This window comes from Osmerus eperlanus, chromosome 5 (assembly GCF_963692335.1).
Source record: "Osmerus eperlanus chromosome 5, fOsmEpe2.1, whole genome shotgun sequence".
Classification (NCBI taxonomy): Eukaryota; Metazoa; Chordata; class Actinopteri; order Osmeriformes; family Osmeridae; genus Osmerus; species Osmerus eperlanus.
This window is the reverse complement of record NC_085022.1, coordinates 316,958-324,482: the sequence shown is the minus strand read 5'-3', so window position 1 is coordinate 324,482 and position 7,525 is coordinate 316,958. Positions and strand designations below refer to the sequence as shown.

The window sequence follows — 7,525 nt, the reverse complement described above, 5'->3', positions numbered from 1 at the left end:
TATTAAGACTTCACATTAGAACTGAGCTTCATATGATAGCAGGTATCCATTGTTGTACATTCAGTGGCCTGCACGGCTTTCTCTGCTGGCCCTGGGTTAGGGTTAACCCCATACTCAAAAAATATGTAAATAAAATTATTAAAGAATGTTGTGGTTATACTTATATACTATATTTTTTCTTCATTTATTCTTTCCCCCTATCTTAATGTCATTCAATAAATACACTGACATAAATAACCAAAAATATTCTCCGTAGTCTGTTCTCTTCATGTCATATTATATCCACTTGGTTGAGCTGCTGACAGTGTTGTATATTATGGTAGAGTTTTTATCCAATCATAATTCAGCTAGCTTGTGTTGTCAGGTTCTATGAAATCTGCCTGAGCCCTTCAGTATCAACAGTATCAACGTCTTTAGGCCTATATAATTCAGTTGAGTCAGGTGGCTGAGCGGTGAGGGAATCGGGCTAGTAATCCGGGCTAGTAATCCGAAGGTTGCCAGTTCGATTCCCGGTCATGCGAACTGACGTTGTGTCCTTGGGCAAGACACTTCACCCTACTTGCCTCGGGGGAATGTCCCTGTACTTACTGTAAGTCGCTCTGGATAAGAGCGTCTGCTAAATGTAAATATAATTATTTATTTGTTGTTCTTTGAAGTAGTGAATTATTGTAAATACTATTAAAATCATTCATTATTTCATTATTGCATAATCATTTAATTTCTATAGGCTATATTAATCTATTAAGAATAGAGTCGGCTGTTCAGATATGCGAGCCAGCTCCAGACGTTCACCTACAAAAAGAGCCGCTTCATTCGCGAACGACCCATCATTATTAGCGAGAGATTCAGATCAATTAGGATCATCTGCAATTTATAATGTAAATAACGTGGTGCAGTAAGCTGCGCCAACATGTTCAATTGTTTTGCTTTGATTTTCAATTAATAATTTGCTTCGTTATCGTCTTGATGATGACATATGAAATGGCGACAATGCACAGTTAATTGGACAAACTTGTTAAAGCTCACATAGCGTACTTTTGGGGGACTTTGGTGGACAAACTTTGTTGACTCATCTCTTAAAATCCCCTTTTATTTTTGATTGTTGACAGTATCCGTGATCTTAGTTTGTGAATGCGAGCTTTTTGATTTTAAATGCTCCAGAAATTAAGTGTTGCTCGACTAGCCTATATTAAGGTGTAATGTGTAAGAGTGATTCTGTATGGATTCTCGAGCCATGGTGTCATATTGATGGTATTTACATTTACATTTAGCAGATGCTCTTATCCAGAGCGACTTACAGTAAGTACAGGGACATTCCCCCCGAGGCAAGTAGGGTGAAGTGTCTTGCCCAAGGACACAGCGTCAGTTGGCATGACCGGGAATCGAACTGGCAACCTTCGGATTACTAGCCCAATTCCCTCACTGCTCAGCCACCTGACTCCCATTATGAGGTGTATTAATTTAGGCGGTATAGCGATATATGCAACAGTAGTTACATAGGAAGTGCTGTTGAAATTTCCTTGTCACACATGATGGTTGAGCAGTTAAGCTGTTATACAAGGGAACCTTGGTATTATGCGGGTGGTTTTACTTTCCATGGGTCAGTAGAAGTTAACATTGATCAACCGTCAGCTGTCCCTCTACAACATCCACTCACCCTTCACAACCCTCCTCAATACATTTACATTTAGTCATTTAGCAGACGCTCTTATCCAGAGCGGCTTACAGTAAGTACAGGGACATTCTCCCTGAGGCAAGTAGGGTGAAGTGCCTTGCCCAAGGACACAATGTAATTTGGCACCGCCAGGAATCGAACCAACAACCTTCTGATTAATAGCCTGACTACCTACCCACTCAGCCATCTGACCCCTGGTCATCGTAGGGCGGAGCTCGCCAGGCAGCGCGATCATTCACCCCTCCAACCCCACCACCAACACCATCCAGGGCCCCGACACTGTGATGTACGGGAAAGCACTGTACTACGGCTGCTACAACAGGAAAGTCGTCACTTCAACCTCCAAGACCAGCACCTCAGTGGAACTCCTCAGTGAAGCTGGCTTCAGCAACCACTGCTGCCACACGCATTCTACCCCTACACCGACCCGGATCTTAATGGTTCTGGATCTAGATGTTAATCACCTACCCACATCAGCATCTACAGTTGCACTGAAATAGACCACAGAAATACATGAGAGTATGTGTTGTGGTCTCTTGTGTGTTTGATGATAATAACACATTGCTGTTGTTTAACTTCCATGATTGCATAAAAAAACTTGACTTGCTCGAGTCATGGTCATTTAGTCATTTAGCAGACGCTCTTATCCATGGTAAAATGTTTGGTTGTGTAGTGGTGCAAAATATCAGGTATGTTGGGGATGGGTTTAGCTCAGTGATAAAACATAAAACATTTGTCCTGCAAATCAAAAGGTCTCAGATTCAAATCCTGAACTGTATGCTGTTTTGGATAGTGTCTCCTAAATCCACACATTATGACTATTATTGCCTTCATGTTCAGAAGCGCTGAAGCGATCAACCAGACTGGAAAAACACTGAAGACTCAGACTTTATTGTTCAGTCAACATGACATGTTCAGCACTAACCCTAACCCAGTCAACATGACATGTTCAGCACTAACCCTAACCCAACATGACATGTTCAACACATGGACAAAGAAAGCTCACTGCTGGGATGTATTGTATATAGAAACTTTACAGGACACTTTTAATGACAACAAAGGAAAGAATCATATTATCTTGGTGAACATCCACAAAAAATGTATTACAGTTGGAAGAAAACACTTACGGTACATCAGAGGCGTTGTTAGACATAAAACTCTACTCTGCTTAACCCACTATACAACAGTTCAGGGACGCAAGTTTGATATCAGCTTTCAAAGGGACATCAATAGTTAATGCGAGCGCGCACATCTCTTCTGCATTCATTTGAACGCAAATACTGTTTTTTTGATTTTACAAGCGTTGATTGGGATACTGCGTTTATTTTTTCTGAGATTATCAATCTAAATGAATGCACTGACTAATAAAGTAAATTGTTAAAACTCAAACTTTAGATTTTACTGGGGCACAGCAGATTTATACTGGGGCATGTGCCCCAGTAAAAAGGGTCTAACGACGCCCCTGCGGTACATTAAATATCATCGTAATGATAATAATAATAAGAGTAATAGAATATGAACCAAATACACCTCAGAAGATGTGAGATTTTAATTACTTATAAACAAAAGGAACTCAGAAAGGACAATAGAAATAAAAGCACAGTATCAATCACAACACAATACTGTTGTAGTGCTTGACCAGTTCACCTGTCCTAACAAGAAGAGGGTTAGAGTTAACCCTAACAACAAGAGGTATCTGCAAGCGCAAGGAGTACCTGGAAAGACTTAGGCTTCCACATCTTAGAGGACTGCGTGTAGGGGGGGTTCTAGTCTGGGGGTAACAGGTGGCACATGGAAAAAACTGTAAAGCACAAACACTTTCCTGTACTTTTTACAAATGGCTAATACACTTGAAACTTCAAAAGGGATGACATTTGCCTCAGGCAGTATACGTGGGTGTGGGGAGATGGGTGAGGAAAGAAGGGGCGAGGGAGTGTGGGTAAGAGGGGGAGTGTGGGTAAGAGGGGGAGTGTGGGTAAGAGGGGGAGTGTGGGTAAGAGGGGGAGTGTGGGTAAGAGGGGGAGTGTGGGTAAGAGGGGGAGTGTGGGTAAGAGGGGGAGTGTGGGTAAGAGGGGGAGTGTGGGTAAGAGGGGGAGTGTGGGTAAGAGCGGGAGTGTGGGTAAGAGGGGGAGTTCCTCCCCTGGACTAGATTGATGGCACATGGTTCTATATCACCTGAACAATAGGGACCATGTGTGGCAATATCACAGGATCGAGATACAGGCAGGCAGAACTGAGGAGTGTGTCTTCCCTCCTGCATCTCTCTCTCTACCTCTCTCTCTCCCTCCCTCTCTCTCTCACTGCATCTCTCTCTCTCTCCCTCTCTCACTGCATCTCTCTCTCCCTCTCACTGCATCTCTCTCCCCCTCTCTCTCACTGCATCTCTCTCCCTGTCTCTTTCACTGCATCTCTCTCTCTCTCCTTCTCTCTTTCCCCCTCTCTCTCAATGCATCTCTCTCTCCCCCTTACTGCATCTCTCTCCCTCTCTCTTTCACTGCATCTCTCTCTCCCTCTCTCACTGCATCTCTCTCCCTCTCTTTCTCACTGCATCTCTCTCCATCTCATTCTCCTCTCTCTCTCTCCATCTCTCTCCCTTCATGTCTCTTTCTACATCTCTCTCACTCCATCGCTTTCTCTGTCTCTTTGTAACACCAATAATAGTTATTGCTTTAAAAAGTGCTGTTACTGAGGGAAAGGGTTAAACAGTGCTGTTACTGAGGGAAAGGGTTAAACAGTGCTGTTACTGAGGGAAAGGGTTAAACAGTGCTGTTACTGAGGGAAAGGGTTAAACAGTGCTGTTACTGAGAGAAAGGGTCCTCTTGTCTGCAAAATTAATAAATGTAATGTAACACAATAACGGCTGCTGTTGTCAGCAAAGAGTCCTCAACTGATCATAACCTGCATCAGAGAGTCCTCAACTGATCATAACCTGCACCAGAGAGTCCTCAACTGATCATAACCTGCAGCAAAGAGTCCTCAACTGATCATAACCTGCAGCAAAGAGTCCTCAACTGATCATAACCTGCAGCAAAGAGTCCTCAACTGATCATAACCTGCAGCAAAGAGTCCTCAACTGATCATAACCTGCATCAGAGAGTCCTCAACTGATCATAACCTGCATCAGAGAGTCCTCAACTGATCATAACCTGCATCAGAGAGTCCTCAACTGATCATAACCTGCATCAGAGAGTCCTCAACTGATCATAACCTGCATCAGAGAGTCCTCAACTGATCATAACCTGCATCAGAGAGTCCTCAACTGATCATAACCTGCATCAGACAGTCCTCAACTGATCATAACCTGCACCAGAGTCCTCAACTGATCATAACCTGCATCAAAGAGTCCTCAACTGATCATAACCTGCATCAGACAGTCCTCAACTGATCATAACCTGCACCAGAGTCCTCAACTGATCATAACCTGCATCAGAGAGTCCTCAACTGATCATAACCTGCATCAGAGTCCTCAACTGATCATAACCTGCAGCAAGAGTCCTCAACTGATCATAACCTGCAGCAAAGAGTCCTCAACTGATCATAACCTGCATCAGAGTCCTCAACTGATCATAACCTGCATCAGAGAGTCCTCAACTGATCATAACCTGCATCAGAGAGTCCTCAACTGATCATAACCTGCAGCAAAGAGTCCTCAACTGATCATAACTTGCAGCAAAGAGTCCTCAACTGATCATAACCTGCAGCAAGAGTCCTCAACTGATCATGACCTGCATCAGAGTCCTCAACTGATCATAACCTGCAGCAAAGAGTCCTCAACTGATCATAACCTGCATCAGACAGTCCTCAACTGATCATAACCTGCACCAGAGTCCTCAACTGATCATAACCTGCATCAGAGTCCTCAACTGATCATAACCTGCATCAGAGAGTCCTCAACTGATCATAACCTGCATCAGAGAGTCCTCAACTGATCATAACCTGCAGCAAAGAGTCCTCAACTGATCATAACCTGCAGCAAGAGTCCTCAACTGATCATAACCTGCATCAGAGTCCTCAACTGATCATAACCTGCAGCAAAGAGTCCTCAACTGATCATAACCTGCATCAGACAGTCCTCAACTGATCATAACCTGCACCAGAGTCCTCAACTGATCATAACCTGCATCAGAGAGTCCTCAACTGATCATAACCTGCATCAGAGAGTCCTCAACAGATCATAACCTGCACCAGAGTCCTCAACTGATCATAACCTGCAGCAAAGAGTCCTCAACTGATCATAACCTGCAGCAAAGAGTCCTCAACTGATCATAACCTGCAGCAAAGAGTCCTCAACTGATCATAACCTGCATCAGAGAGTCCTCAACTGATAGGAGGCTGAAAAATCAAGTAGGCGAAAGCCTGTTTACACTAGTAAGAGGAAATATCCTAATACTCAAGAACCGTATAACCCTAACCATTTAACCCTGACCCAGTCAGGAATCTCTCCATGACTAAGAACATTACTGTGCACTCAGGCCTGGACCTCTGGGACAGGGATACATTATATCACTGAATAAGAGTAAGAATGATACTTCCTGTAGCTAGCAGAACAGCTCATCTATGTATGGTACTAACATATGGTCTTAACAAGTGGTACTAATGTATGCTATTAACATGTGTGCCCTTAAAGATCCTGTAAAGTAAATCCCATGTTTTGCTTCTAAGTACATTATATATGTGTGAAATGAATTCCTGAAAGCATGTGCAAAGCGCTAAAACTTTGTCGCACTGAAATGTGGAGTTAGACCGAAGAACAGTTTATCTTCCGTTTTCAGATCAGGTTTTAATGGGCGGAGCAAAAAATGCCCTATCTACGTCATTTCGCCCCATCTACGTCAGATCACTGAATGGCTCCTCCTGCTGTACTGTTATTGTAGCTTACATCAGCTAGCTAGCTAGCTTCAGGATGTCTCCCACCACCCGCAACTGCCTCGTCCCTGGATGCAAGAACTCCAGCTGCGCTGCAACGCCATTTAAGTTCCCTGTTGATAATGAAAGGAAAAATAGGTGGATAGATTTTGTGAAGAGCCACGCTCATGGAAAGCTTCGGATAAACTCCAACAGCCGCCTCTGCGCCACTGACCATTTCACGGCGGACAGTTTTAACATGGACCAGACACAGACGGGGTTCACCAACACACGGCTTCTCTTGCAGCGCGGAGCCATACCGAGCATCGCCCCCCCGGCCGTTCATCCTCCGGTCGCACCTGGACCATCCACCGCCGCCAGCAGTTCATCACTCAGTTCTGTGTGCTTGTTATAATTATACTAGATAATTTTTCCAGAGGTATTTCTGCTATAATTAGTGCAAACCGCTAACTTGATATTAGGCTACTCGGTGTAGAATGATGGTATTTTGGTGAAATGGTAGCTAATGTGCTAGAAGTAGTTGGAGAGCTCACTGTCTGCTGTCTCTACTGTAAATGTTTACTCCTGTGTTACAGCTCATGGGAATATTTCATTTATATGCATCTGTATGTTTCACTCATTGAACAAATACATTCTAATTCTATACTGTTTTGTTCGGCTTGACGTAGCGTCCATTATCTGGGTCGTAGGTAGCTTGAAAGAGGTGGTGCCTTCCAGCGAGGGGGCCGAGCTTCAGCTCCTTCAGGCGACACGCCCCCCCAGTCTCGAACAGAGAAGACTGCTGATTTTTTTACGATCTCAAAGCATAATTTAACATACTAGTCTGTGTTTTTTTGCATTCTAATTTGGATGGGTAGTTAATAACACATTATTCGGTGGTGTGGTGAACTTGAAACTCGTTTTTAATTCCACTTTACAGGATCTTTAACATGTGGTACTAACACATGGTACTAACGTGTGGTACTAACATGAGGAATACAGGTT

At 43.6% G+C, this 7,525-nt stretch overlaps 2 long non-coding RNA genes across 3 annotated transcripts; both read right to left on the bottom strand.

The window, feature by feature from the left end:
* Positions 1-4,120: 4,120 nt before the first annotated feature.
* LOC134020694 (uncharacterized) lies at positions 4,121-4,946 on the bottom strand. Of its 2 annotated transcripts, none has more exons than XR_009930433.1 (3): positions 4,884-4,946; positions 4,287-4,604; positions 4,121-4,219 (listed from the first exon to the last, which is right to left on the bottom strand). It is a non-coding gene; the product is annotated as an uncharacterized LOC134020694 (long non-coding RNA). The 2 variants fall into 2 exon arrangements; XR_009930432.1 differs by lacking the exon at positions 4,884-4,946 and adding an exon at positions 4,760-4,853.
* A 37-nt stretch (positions 4,947-4,983) lies between these two features.
* Positions 4,984-6,295, bottom strand: LOC134020695 (uncharacterized). The gene is made up of 5 exons (XR_009930434.1): positions 5,915-6,295; positions 5,550-5,672; positions 5,247-5,400; positions 5,157-5,186; positions 4,984-5,067 (listed from the first exon to the last, which is right to left on the bottom strand). It is a non-coding gene; the product is annotated as an uncharacterized LOC134020695 (long non-coding RNA).
* Between the last annotated feature and the right edge of the window lie 1,230 nt (positions 6,296-7,525).